This window comes from Stegodyphus dumicola, chromosome X1, assembly GCF_044657685.1.
Source record: "Stegodyphus dumicola isolate Sdum_Otavi_A_Nest chromosome X1, ASM4465768v1".
Lineage (NCBI taxonomy): Eukaryota > Metazoa > Arthropoda > Arachnida > Araneae > Eresidae > Stegodyphus > Stegodyphus dumicola.
Window position 1 is genome coordinate 44,267,412 of NC_140780.1, and position 14,852 is coordinate 44,282,263.

Consider the following 14,852-nt stretch of genomic DNA (forward strand, 5'->3'; position numbering starts at 1 on the left):
AATAACGGATATACAAAAACCTTTGTCAAGTCTTTATGACAAAGGAAAAATTAGGAAAGAATATAGAAAATTAGCGCGCAAGGAGCATTTTAAATCTTTAATTAAAATAATTAATTACTTGTTTAAAATTTTTTTAATTTAAAATAAATTAAAATTTTGAGCATATATTTTATAAACTGATGTTATAATACGTATAGCTATACAATTTCTTATTGAAAACACAAAAACTTAAAAAACTAAATTTTGAAGTCCACCGTCCACTAGGAAAGGATGTAATGCTTACAATTATTTTCAGCATTCGTACGAATACTGTGTATAAAATAAACATTTGCTTTAACAAAATGCTTAATCAGAAAGTAATATGCCCGGTATTTCCGGTATGTTATTATAACTAACACATATAAAATGATCATTTTGCTTTAGTTTACATTTTTTTCCTTACCAAAATCATGTATCAGACGCGCCGACCCATGTGTCTTGTCACCCGGGTGACGTCATTACCAGCAACCAATAGCACGCTTTTTCCGTTCCTGACCTAAACTTTAATATTAAAGAACTTTAGTTTACATTAACCCCGTTCACATGCAACGCTCCTTCGCACAGCTGCCGTTAGCAAGGGGAGAAAAAGGAGACATGAAAGAGTTTCGTCTTTAGGACCCGTTCAGAAGACCACCGTCTTCCTTCCCCTTTACACCTAAAGCCTCTATGAACAATCACGTCTCCGAATTGGCAGATTTCTAATACTGTTCACACATTTTTAACGTGGTTTACTGTTGTTAATTTTGTAATTTGTACTTTCGTAACTGATATCTGAACTTTCGTAATGGTTCCTGAAAAATATATGCTTTTTAATTATTATTATTATTATATAAGCTATTATTTAGTTCACTCTTGGTGCTTGTCGCTATGGTTAAAAGATGGTAATGAATTTTTAAACTGCTTCCCGATATGATATAGAACTCAAACTTTGTACATACACTGCTTGTGGATGTGGTGTCACGCTTTTGATTTTTAGAGGATTAGATTTTTTTTCAAATTTAAAGTTGAAACGACTTTTTGCAAATATTAACAAATAAACTGAGAATCTCAGAATATTATAGTTTGCACCATAACACACTGTGAAAGAAAAAAAAATTAAATGAAATTTTTAGCGTAATTTTTTTTAAAAATATTTTGGGAGAATTTTTGAAAATCGTTCATATTTTTAGACTTTTTGACGCCCATTAATTTTAAAATTTCATATCTAAAAATATATCGGTTACAAACTTCCGACATTTTCACAGTTTATAAAACAAACTTTTCGCATTAAAAAAATGATAAAGGAAATTAAATGGATGATTTTGTACTTTTTTGAAAGATATGCAATGAAGCAGAATGGAAAATATTGGTTCTTCTTGGGCATCAATTCGAAACATCGGTTTCAAAGTAATAATCTCATTATACCACACTATTTTTATGACATTATTTACGCTATATAAGTTGTTATTGTTACCAGTTGTTAGTTCAGCGTGAGATTGGAGATATTTCTGAGTTAACTTTCTCTTAAGATGCGTTGTGTTTAACGTTCTTTAGATTGAAGCATAACTACTGATTATACTTAGTGATATGCTAAACACTTGTACGAGTATTTCTGTGGAAAATTCCAGAACTTTGAAGTGTTTATGTTGATAAAATAAAATTAATTAAGCTATCATCGGATTTGAGTGCAATGACAACTATTAAAAACTATTATCAATCTATTACAAACCCGTACGCACGCAGCAATATTATAAGTAATTAATGTATTAAAATTGTTTTGAACGTGTTTTACAAAAAAACAGGTAAAGAAAAATTCTGCTTGCGTTTTATGAGTTTTTGCAATTTTTCTGGCCACATAAGGTTTTAAAAAAAGGATTGTAATTTATGTTTATATTTACCAATTGAATAAATAGCACTAGGTTTGATTTATATACATGTGTGTATATTGAAATTCAGTAATAAAATTTTAAAGATTTGAAATGATTAAATGTCTATTTAGACAGTTTGAATTCTTTAAACTGCAAATGCAAACTGAGAAACTTTTGCACTTTTTCCAATAAATCCTTTTACTCCTAAAACATATACAGGTATGGATTAAATTTTTTATTATTTTTACTGCTTATATAAAATTATATACTTTATAGAAACAAGGATGGATTTTGCAAAATACTTTCGGAAAAAATTATTTGAAATGAAAATGTGACTGAGATCATATTTGTTTTAAAGATTTTAGATAAAAGTGTATTTTTCCCCCCTCAGAAACTAATTCATTAATTGCAAAATCATTCCTTGAAGTTATTAAGAACACTCTAATAAATACAATAAAAAACTGGGGGGAGACATTGAAAATTGTAGGAGAAGAAAGACATTTTAATCGTAAAATTTTTCTTCAAAAATTTAAATTAAAAAAATGCTAGCAAAAACTTTTTTTCAGCTCAAAATTATTTTGTCTCACAAAACCATTTAATAATATTCATAATTATTAAATGGATGATTCATAATTATTAAGTAGATGAAAATGCTTAAATTTTAAAAAAAAAATCATTCAAAAGGTACCGAGTCCCTTTTTGCGTTGAAGCCGATATGCACTTGTTTTAACTTTAGTTTTAATTTGAACGATATTTTTGGATTACCTAGCATCAGATAAACCTTGTCTGTATTTGCCTATAATTTCCGTATCTTGTACAGTTCTGTCTAATTTTGGGGGGGATGCTATCACATCCCCAGACATCTATCAGCGCGATTGTTTCGCTGACAGTCCAGCGAGCAGTAACTAAAATTAAGTGAACCGCGCAGTATAGTACGGGAAATCTCCCCATTTGCCCTGCTCCCGAGAGGTAAGAAACATTCAACCTAGTTCTACCTCCAATTCGGCGAGGCAGTTAATGCTTGTCCCATGTGAACGGGACACGTTGGAAGAACCGGTTTTCGCTACCGGTCGAATCTGCTCTTGTGAACGGGGCTATTGTGTCTACGAGAGCTTGCCTTTTTTCCCCAAGGAGGTTAGAATAGAAGGAGGGAAGGTTCAACTCAAACGGTGAAGCTTGGCGGCCATCTTCCTGTTATCACCGTGACTTGTGCAAGGAAGTCTGTCATTGCAACATTTTTTTCTTTTCTTTTTGAAGCATGTCAGCTTGTATTGCATATGGATGCACAAATAGATTCTCGAAAAAAATTCCGGGCATTATTTTTCACACGTAAGTATTAATTTTCTTTTTTTTTATGTAATATGACAACTATGTCAAAAAATATCACAATGTCATGTGGTTTTCTTTCCAGATGTGAAAAAAAGGGCTTAAAATAGGTTATTTAATATAACTATAATCAAAATATATTAAATACATTTTAATGTTTCTGTTTATAGCTGGTATCTTCGTTCCTTAAGATACAATGCTATATGGTAGGATTTAAATTGTATAATTTGAAAGTTTTAGTTAATTCGTTTTATAACTTTCATGAAAAGTAAGAAATCAATTGTTACTATTTTTATTAATTGTAAAGGTGTTAAATAAAGCAATGCTTTTCTTTATATATTAATTATTATTCATTTTTTTAAGATAAACTGTTCTGTTGTTAAAAATTTTTTGTATAAACTTACAAATTTCTGAGCAGTATAGTGATAAAATTAAGTAAAATATTTACACACTTGAACATGTGGAAAGATGTATCCAAAAACTTATATAGGTGTATTTCTGTAATTCAACTTAATTAAAGGCAGTTTCTTTGAGATTAATAAATATGAAATGCGCATAAACTGAAATCAATGAATTCTGTTTTATTTTATTAAGATTTATTTTCTAACCTAAGCGAATCCGTGAAATATGCAGAAACATCATTTTTTAAAGGCTTTAATGTTATGCGCATGCATTTAGATTTCGAACTATTTCTTAACAATTTGCTGTACATAATAAATTATGGATATCATCTTTATTACTTTAAAACAAAAATTCAACAATAGCGGGGGATTTCATTATAAATTTAACATAATTTTACTGGAAAATAAATGCACGGAACAGCTTAGAAACACGTACATGTCACTGCCGTAATGCAATGTTTTGAAGTCACAAACATGGACGCCGCTGCGTATTTCCTAAGGCTCCTATATACCAGGCTGAATCATCAGGCATTCGCGATCCCAAGTGGGAGATTTAATGGCGGCTGTGTGGTTATGGTGCAACAATTTTTTGTGTTTTTTTTGGGTAAAATGGGCGGATGTGCAGCTATTAATTGTTCAAATCATTCACGGAAAGGTCATACATTGGTAAAATTTCCTAAAAATGAAGAAAGAAGGAAAATATGGGTAAATAATTGCCGAAGAGACAATTGGAAACCTGGTCCAGGCGCTGAACTTTGCTTAGTAAGTATAATGTTAATTACGCCTTCATTTAGAGTTTATATCTTCTCTGATGTTTATAATGTGCAAGTAAAGTGAAATTCTTGTGTACAATAACCTGAGTATCTGCTAATTTCTGTAAAAATAGCTATAATTAAATTAGTCTAGGGTTAATGTACCCGTCGCCAAACATCGCCAATGTGGATGTTTTGAATGTGGAAAAGAAATTTCTCTTCTAATATAAAGCGCAGATTTTGTTTTCCTGTGCTAATTGTGGAATTTATACTAATGTAACATGAAAATCATTAGCATATTGAAATTTATTAAAAAATAAATAATAATTTGGAAAGTCAAGATAAAATCTGAATGTTTGCTAGAGATATATGTAACATTATACTATAGTTGCAATATCGTTGGAATGATATATAATTTTTTCTTTATTTTATAATCACTGTTGTTAAAAAGTTAGATGAGTTGTTTATGCACGGTCCCCACTACTGTTTCTTGGTTAAAATAACTTCCAGAATTTTGACATTGACATCTGAAGTCAATAGAATAAATTGAATAGTATGAGACAAAATATATATAATCTGACTTCAATAATTGCAAGTACCATATATTTATAATCACAGTATTATACAATTTGGCAATTTTAAAAAGATAATAAGAGTAAAGATTTAGAAATGAATGCAGAACATTCAAATAAGCACAGAAAACTTGTGAAACTGCATGTGTATTTTTCAAAAATAATTGTAGTGTTTTTAATGCATGTGTAGTGTTTAATGCATGCATAACAATCAAATAAATCTGCCTGTAATGATGAATTTCAAAGGCCAAGCCAAAATCCTTTCATGAATAACAATTACTGATCTGTTACAAAACAGATTTTTATACATGATAAATAATATTTTCTGAAGCGTTATTTTGTGTTGTCATCTCTAAATAAAAAATTGCCTACAAATTCAGAAAGCTACTGAACTACGTTCTAGAGTTTTTAATAACTTGAATTGGATATGTCTGTGCCGATGTAATTTAAAAAATTGTCGTTTAAACTGGCCTTGATGCTTTTTAAAATGCATGTTGGCACTGTGCTCTGAAATTAGGGCTATGTTTTGAATGATTAGAGAATTAAAAATTAAATATTTCAATTAGAGCAATAAACATTACTACAATTATAACAAGAATCATAGTCTGCTCTAATTATAAATGTATTTATCGGCCTAGTATCTTAAAAGTTGGGTGAAGTGAACTCTTATTTTCTTATCTATTGTAAGAGCATTATAGCAAGAAATATAAAGTTTTATTTTAGTTGTTTTTAATGTTATAGCAAAACACTACTTCATTTAATTTTTGGATAATGTTCTAAAGAACACTTCAAATTATAGGCAAAAAATAAATATTGGATAATTAAATTCTGCCCAAGCTTACAAGATGCTGCTGCTGATATGTTAGACATGGTTTGTTTATTGTTTCAGTTTTTTATAATACTGGGCCTAATTTAATTACCTGCATATTTATTTATTGCCTATACTTACTTACAGTTCATGCTTGCTGCCTTTGGCACAACCTCACTGTGTGGTTTGTTTTTTGTACTTTTATTTATTTTGTATACTTTTTTTATTACTTTATGTATTTACAGGATCATTTTGAGGTATCTCAATTTGAGTCACTATGCAAAGATAGAAAAAACTAAGAAAACACTCTTTAGCATTCCAAATCCACCACCATCTGTAACTGACAAGAGGATAAGAGAAGTAAGATGTCCTAAGCCAAATACTGAAGTGGTAAATTATTTAATATTCTCCAAAAAAGTTGTTGAAAAAATCATTGTTATTACAAATATATTAATTCATCCAACCATTGTTTAAAAAAATAATCACAGCATAACATGTTTACTATTTCTTTTTGAATTTAGGAAACTCTACCTGCTTCAAATGAAGAGTTGTTAAAAAAAATAGAATTCCTTGAGCAACAGCTTCAAGAAAAAGATGCAAAATTGACATCATTTTTGTTCGATGAGCAAGTAGGAGCCCTTGCTGTGCAGTCAAAAAGGAACTGGTCAGAAAAGTCCATTATAAAAGGACTGAAGATGCGATTTGCTTTGGGCAAACATGGATATAATTACCTCAGAAGTACTGGATATCCAGCACCATCGTACAGTACCTTGAACAGGAGGATTAGGGAAATAAAAATAAATTTCGGCATTTTAGAAAATTTGTTTTTTTTCCTCAAGACAAAAGTTCATTCATTGGATGCTCTTGATAGGAACTGCCGCCTTTTAGTTGACGAAATGGAAATAGCTTCATATCAAGATTTTGATACATCGTCTAAGTCATTCATTGAAAATGTTACGTTAGGAAAACCTGCAGTTGCTAAGAGGCCTTAAAACATCATGGAAACAGATTGTTGCCAATGAATTAACAGGGTCTTCAACATCAGGTTCTGACATGAAAGATCTAATTCATAGAACTGTAGTAGCAGCTACAGAAATAGGTTTAACTGTAAGAGCCTCTGTTTCAGATATGGAAAGCAATAACAGAGCAATGTGGTCGTCATTGGATGTATCTATCTCTAGGATAGATAGGAAGACAAATTACAATATTGGAGGACCTGATGTTTTCATTCACAGTATTGCAGATGTACCACATCTCATTAAAAACATGATAAATGCATTTCTTTCAAGTATTATGATATTACCAGAGGAATTTCGCCAGCAGCATGCCTTGCCATCGAGGATAGTAGCTTCAGTGTATGTGAAACGACTCTGGTCAAGTGAGATAGAATCAGATGCTGCCCTACATCACTTGAACAGAGTTCATCTCTTCCCAACACACTTTTCCTCGATGAATGTGGCATCTGCTGTGCAATTGTTTTCTGTAAAAACAGCTGCTGCTATTGAAAAAGCAGTTATTTTACACCAAGTTGCAAAAGAAACATTAACTTCTGCATGGTGGCTGAGACTTGTAGCAGAATGGTTTACAATTATGACTGCAAGGCATCCAAAAAAAGGCATCACTATCAAAAATCAAGATGAGAAATTTAATATTTTATTGAAATTCATTCATGTGACTGGAACTGTTCAGTTTGGGAAAGCATGGAAGCCATTTCAAACTGGCATTATTATGAGCACATTGAGTGTTGTGAAACTCTCAAAAGAATTATTTTCCGAGGGGTTTACATTTTTCTTACCAGGCAGGTTGACACAAGATGCGCTGGAAAATGCCTTTTCACAGATTAGACGAAAGTCGGGTGCAAAGCCTACTGCTTTGCAAGCCAAGAGAGCACTGAAATTAGTGTGCCTATCACAGTTCATTTCAGATATCAATAATCCAAATTATTGTTCTGAAAGTGACCACAGCCTCTTTGATGCTTCTGAATTAGAGGTTGCTATCAGAAAGGAGGTCTTGCATCCTATCTCCAATTCTGTAGTGCCATCTACCTCTTCTGCAGTGGCAGTGAAACGTCGCTTGCCCCCAGCTGTGGAAGAAAATGATATACATTACATCGCAGGAGCCATATATAATAAGTTGTTGAAAAAAAAAAGCATATGTGAAAATTGTAAAACAGCTATGACCATTTCAGAGGACATGCTGGAACCTGACATACCCGAGCATCGCACAATTCTTACAAAACATAGCAATAAAGGTGGACTGAAGGTCATCTCTTCAGGAATGTATCGAATATGTAGGGAAGCTGAACGAGAATTTCAAAAATGTAAAGATGTACTCCTTCGTTTACAATCAGTCATCACAAAAGAATTAGTTGAAAGAATAATCGATAAATGTACACATGTGGCCATGCCAGAATGCTGTAATCTTAAGAAAGTAATTATTGATAATTTTTTCATTACTAGATGCAAAGGCCTTACACAGCATCTTATCAACAAAAGAGCCCATAACGTTTCATATTCATCAGCATCGGCCAATAAGAAACAAAAAGTAAAAGAATTTTAGAAGGTATGTATGTTTTATATTAAATAATTTATGTGTTTTATGTAATATGTATTACTTTTTCCTAGGCTACGAGTATATAAATTTCTGTGTTTGATGTTATATATGTTACTTTCTGCTAGGCTATGAGTATATTATTATGGTATTATTTTCTTGTTTCTAATATATAGAAATATAGCGTATTTTCCAGTATACAATTTCAATTAAGTTTTACTTAAAAGTATGGGAAAGCAGATTTGTTTCATGCATGATCTTTATAATACTGGTATGAAATAAATGAATTTTAATCTGTAAACAATTTTTTGTTAATATTGAAATGTGTTTCTTTGGATACATTTTTAGGCACTTGTGGATCATGTTAGACAACATGCAATAGAGAAAAGATGTCCGTGTGCATAAATTTTCCCATTGTGTTACTTCATTTTATCTAAATTTCAAGGATAATTATTTTCATTTTTATATGGCATGTTATCAGTATAAAGTCTAGTGAAAATAAATTGGTATGTGTATCTGTTTTTGAAGTGTAATGCTTAAATAAAAAGATGGTGTGTGTTTCTTCATTTAAACAAAATTTCAAGGATAGTATTTTTCAGCGTTGTACTGTTTGTTATTTCTCAATGTAAAGGGTAACAAGGGAAAAAAAACTGGTATGGTACATCTGTTTTTTTAAGCATGATAATTTTATTTATTTCTGTAGTGATGCATATATATAGAGAGAAGGTATTTGGTCCAACTGAAGTTATAATAAATCTAATTTTACTAGATCTCTTTCTCCCCTCAGGTGTAGAAAATTTTCAAATGCAGAAAGTTTATTTGCAGAATTAATTCATTTCTGATAAACTGATTATCATTAATTTTTTATATAACATGTTATTAAGTTACACGTTTGACTACTGTGTAATAAACTTGTATTTAGGGCAAAAAATTAACTATTTTGCAGCTGGTGACTAATATCATATGCTTCTAAGAATATTACTTTTAACTTTTTTCATAATTTTTGTATTTCAGGAACATGAAACTGTTATTTTGATATACTTAAATAATAAAAGTGTGTATCTGAATCAATTAATGGATACAAATATTTTAAAGTTATTTTTAGAAGATATTTGCCATATCGCTTCTAATAATTCATAAAGTATGTTAAAATATAGGTAAATAATTTGGTGCAGAATTCAAATTTAGGGTTTGAAATATAGTGAATCATGAGACTAAATGATTTTTATTGTCATGATTTGCCTGGGCTTAAGAATGTACTTTTCGCCCGGTGGAAATTGTCATCAAACTGTCCTGAGCAGGCTTTTTGTTGATAATAACTTCCAGGCTTATCAGTACCTCCTTTTGAGTGGAGGGTATACAAATATAGTACCCAATTTAAATTACATTGTGATTGTAATAATATTGTGGTATTAAATAAGTGATTATAATTACAATTTAGATAATTGCATTGTAATTATATTACATTGTATCTGTGAACTCTTAATTTCATTACTTTATGCAATTATGTTGTAAGTGCATAATCTAATTGCAATAATATAATCTATTCGCAATTACAAAATAATTATAAATGCAGTTACATCTTAAATAGAGGCCATTTTAATGCTTTTAAATTTTCGCAAGATAACTTCCCATTAAGGTTCATTTGGAGGAAACTATGCAAATACTAAAAAAGAAATTATGCTAAATTTACATATTTTGTACAGTAGTTTCTTTTTATAATGCTGTTCAATATATCTTCAATACTTTTGTAAATTTAACGACATTCTTTGCAGTCACTGTGGTGCTTTAAGAAGAAGTTTCTTAGTTATGCTTTCTAATAAGAATGTGTTAAAAATTAAGTATTATGTATAATAACTAGCAATTAAAAAACCTTGACTGCATGAAAATGCTGTTGCTGTGTAAAATAGAAAATAAGCTTTCTTTTATGCTTTGAAATGAATTACGTGGGGTTAAGTCGTCCTTTTACAATTTAAGAATGTGGTTAACACACATTCTTAAATTGGGCAGGTTTTATCTAAATTATTAGTATAAAATATATAAACTATGAATTATTTTGTAACATAACTCAAATTACAAAATTAATTCTATATACGTTCAAACTTATTATCTTTTATGGAATAACTGTTTTTTAATTTAGGTAAAAATTGGATCTTTAGAAGTATTACAAATACAATGCAACACAAAGGTGATCTGATTGGAGAGGAAGGACTTTTTATTACGGTTTCTAGTTCGTATTTATATTACATTTGGTGAAAATCATCCAAAACACAGAATGCTGTACTTTCTTCTTCCATATATGTTATGAAATATTTCACACAGAGTCTTGCACAATTATTTCCATATACCTCAGACTAAAATGACAACATATTCTTAAGTTATTTTTTTAGTATGAATTTAGTGTTTTTATGGAAATTTTTGTTAAAATGTCATTAAGATAAATTTATTTGCACACTCTACGCTTTAACTATTTCCCCATTTGACACTATTGAAAGTTTTTATTCATATCTTATTTATTTTAGTCTGCTAACAAAACTGAAACATCTAAAGAATAAGTTATTTTGAATATGTTTACAAAATATACGCGAAATTTTTATTTAAGTGAAAACGTCTATATACTATTCGAGAATTAATAAATTATCCGAAAAGTTTATGTGCGCTGAATGCCGCGCGTCTATAAAATAAATCTTTAAAAAAACAGCAGACATTCAGCCAGCACCCCATTTTTCGAATTTTTGACGTCACGGAAATATCGACTAGTTTCACCTGGCAAGACTAAGGCTCCTCTAAACCAGGCTGAATCACCAACGTTTCTCTCTTGGCGAGGGAGTGAACGCGCTACCAATTTTGGCGCGTTTATCGCACACGCTGGCTGAATGTCTGCTGTTTTCTTAAAGATTTATTTTATAGACGCGCGGTATTCAGCGCATATAAACTTTTCGGATAATTTATTAATTCTCGAATAGTATATAGACGTTTTCACTTAAATAAAAATTTCGCGTATATTTTGTAAACATATTCAAAATAACTTATTCTTTAGATGTTTCAGTTTCGTTAGCAGACTATAATAAATAAGATATGAATAAAAACTTTCAATAGTGTCAAATGGGGAAATAGTTAAAGCGTAGAGTGTGCAAATAAATTTATCTTAATGACATTTTAACAAAAATTTCCATAAAAACACTGTAAATTCATACTAAAAAAATAACTTAAGAATATGTTGTCATTTAAGTCTGAGGTACATGGAAATAATTGTGCAAGATTCTGAAGAAACACTTTCTTTTAAATGTGTGAAATATTTCATAACATATATGGAAGAGGAAAGTACAGCATTCTGTGTTTTGGATGCTTTTCATCAAATGTAATATAAATACGAACTAGAAACCGTAATAAAAAGTCCTTCCTCTTCAATCAGATCACCTTTGTGTTGCATTGTATTTGTAATACTTCTAAAAATCCAGTTTTTACCTAAATTAAAAAAACAGTTATTCCATAAAAGATAATAACTTTGAATGTATATAGAATGAATTTTGTAATTTGAGTTATGTTACAAAATAATTCATAGTTTATATATTTTATACTAATAATTTAGATAAAACCTGTCCAATTTAAGAATGTGTGTTAACCACATTCTTAAATTGTAAAAGGACGACTTAACCACATGTAATTCATTTCAAAGCATAAAAGAAAGCTTATTTTTTATTTTACACAGCAACAGCATTTTCATGCAGTCAAGTTTTTTTAACTGCTAGTTATTATACATAATACTTAAATTAAAACCCATTCTTATTAGAAAGCATAACTAGAAACTTCTTTTTAAAGCACCACAGTGATTGCAAAGAATGTTGTTAAATTTACAAAAGTATTGAAGATATATTGAACAACATTATAACAAGAAAGTACAGTACAAAATATGTAAATTGCATAACTTCTTTTTTAGTATTTGCATAGTTTCCTCCAAATGAACCTTAATGGGAAGTTATCTTGCGAAAATTTAAAAGTATTAAAATGGCCTCTATTTAAGATGTAACTGCATTTATAATTATTTTGTAATTGCGAATAGATTATATTATTGCAATTAGATTATGCACTTACAACATAATTGCATAAAGTAATGAAATTAAGAGTTCACAGATACAATGTAATATAATTACAATGCAATTACCTAAATTGTAATTATAATCACTTATTTAATACCACAATATTATTACAATCACAATGTAATTTAAATTGGGTACCATATTTGCATACCCTCCACTCAAAAGGAGGTACTGATAAGCCTGGAAGTTATTATCAACAAAAAGCCTGTTCAGGACAGTTTGATGACAATTTCCACCGGGCGAAAAGTACATTCTTAAGCCCAAGCAAATCATGACAATAAAAATCATTTAGTCTTATGATTGACTATATTTTAAACCCTAAATTTGAATTCTGCGCCAAATTATTTACCTATATTTTAACTTACTTTATGAATTATTAGAAGCGATATGGCAAATATCTTCTAAAAATAACTGTAAAATATTTGTATCCATTAATTGATTCAGATACACACTTTTATTATTTAAGTATATCAAAATAACAGTTTCATGTTCCTGAAATACAAAAATTATGAAAAAAGTTAAAGTAATATTCTTAGAAGCATATGATATTAGTCACCAGATGCAAAATTATAGTTAATTTTTTGCCCTAAATACAATTTTATTACACAGTAGTCAAATGTGTAACTTAATAACATGTTATATAAAAAATTAATGATAATAAGTTTATCAGAAATGAATTAATTCTGCAAATAAACTTTCTGCACTTGAAAATTTTCTACACCTGAGGGGAGGGAGAGATCTAGTAAAATTAGATTTATTATAACTTCAGTTGGACCAAACACCTTCTCTCTATATATATGCATCACTAAAGAAATTATCATGCTTAAAAAACAGATATACCATACCAGTTTTTTTCCCCTTGTTACACTTTACATTGAGAAATAACAAACCGTACAACAGTGAAAAATACTATCCTTGAAATTTTGTTTAAATGAAGAAACACACACCATCTTTTTATTTAAGCATTACACTTCAAAAACAGATACACATACCAATTTATTTTCACTAGCCTTTATACTGATAACATGCCATATAAAAATGAAAAGAATTATCCTTGAAATTTAGATAAAATGAAGTAACACAATGGGAAAATTTATGCACACGGACATCTTTTTTCTATTGCATGTTGTCTGACATGATCCACAAGTGCCTAAAAATGTACCCAAAGAAACGCATTTCAATATTAACAAAAAATTGTTTACAGATTAAAATTCATTCATTTCATACCAGTATTATAAAGATCATGTATGAAACAAATCTGCTTTCCCATACTTTTAAGTAAAACTTTTATACTGGAAAATAGACTATATTTCTATATATTAGAAACAAGAAAATACTAATTTGAATGTTCTGCCTTCATTTCTAAATCTTTACTCCATTGCCAAATTGTATAATACTGTGATTATAAATAAACTTGCACAATCATTGCAATTATTGAAGTCAGATTATATATATTTTGTCTCACACTATTCAATTTATTCTATTGACTTCAGATGTCAATGTCAAAATTCTGGAAGTTATTTTAACCAAGAAACAGTAGTGGGCACCGTGCATAAACAACTCATCTAACTTTTTAACAATAGTGATTATAAAATAAAGAAAAAATTATATATCATTCCAACGATATTGCAACTATAGTATAATGTTACATATATCTTTAGCAAACATTCAGATTTTATCTTGACTTTCCAAATTATTATTTATTTTTTAATAAATTTCAATATGCTAATGATTTTCAAGTTACATTAGTATAAATTCCACAATTAGCACAGGAAAACAAAATCCGCGCTTTATATTAGAAGAGAAATTTCTTTTCCATGTTCAAAACATCTACATTGGCGATGTTTGGCGACGGGTACATTAACCCTAGACTAATTTAATTATAGCTATTATTACAGAAATTAGCAGATACTCAGGTTATTGTACACAAGAATTTCACTTTACTTGCACATTATAAACATCAGAGAAGATATAAACTCTAAATGAAGGCGTAATTAACATTATACTTACTAAGCAAAGTTCAGCGCCTGGACCAGGTTTCCAATTGTCTCTTCGGCAATTATTTACCCATATTTTTCTTCTTTCTTCATTTTTAGGAAATTTTACCAATGTATGACCTTTCCGTGAATGATTTGAACAATTAATAGCTGTACATCCGCCCATTTTACACAAAAAAAAACACAAAAAATTGTTGCATCGTAACCACTCAGCCGCCATTAAATCTCCCACTTGGGAGCGCGAATGCCTGATGATTCAGCCTGGTATATAGGAGCCTTAGGCAAGACGGCGTACCCCACTTTTGACTACTACGGCGCGTTTTCGAAAGAACTGTGGTGTTGATTAGTGTGTTTGGGTGCTAATTGTGAGATTTTTGCAATTTAAATTATTATGAGTGGAAATTTAAGTAAAATCTTTAGTGAATAGTTGTTTATCGCCGTAGTGTACTTGAGCAAAGAG

The 14,852-nt window shown here is 29.9% G+C and overlaps 1 long non-coding RNA gene across 2 annotated transcripts; it reads right to left on the reverse strand.

Annotated features, from left to right (window-relative positions):
- Positions 1 to 11,621: 11,621 nt before the first annotated feature.
- On the reverse strand, positions 11,622 to 14,585 carry LOC146993130 (uncharacterized). 2 transcript variants are annotated; one of them, XR_015038715.1, is made up of 2 exons: positions 14,406 to 14,585; positions 11,622 to 11,763 (listed from the first exon to the last, which is right to left on the reverse strand). It is a non-coding gene; the product is annotated as an uncharacterized LOC146993130 (long non-coding RNA). The 2 variants fall into 2 exon arrangements; XR_015038714.1 differs by lacking the exon at positions 11,622 to 11,763 and adding an exon at positions 13,374 to 13,545.
- Positions 14,586 to 14,852: the final 267 nt, after the last annotated feature.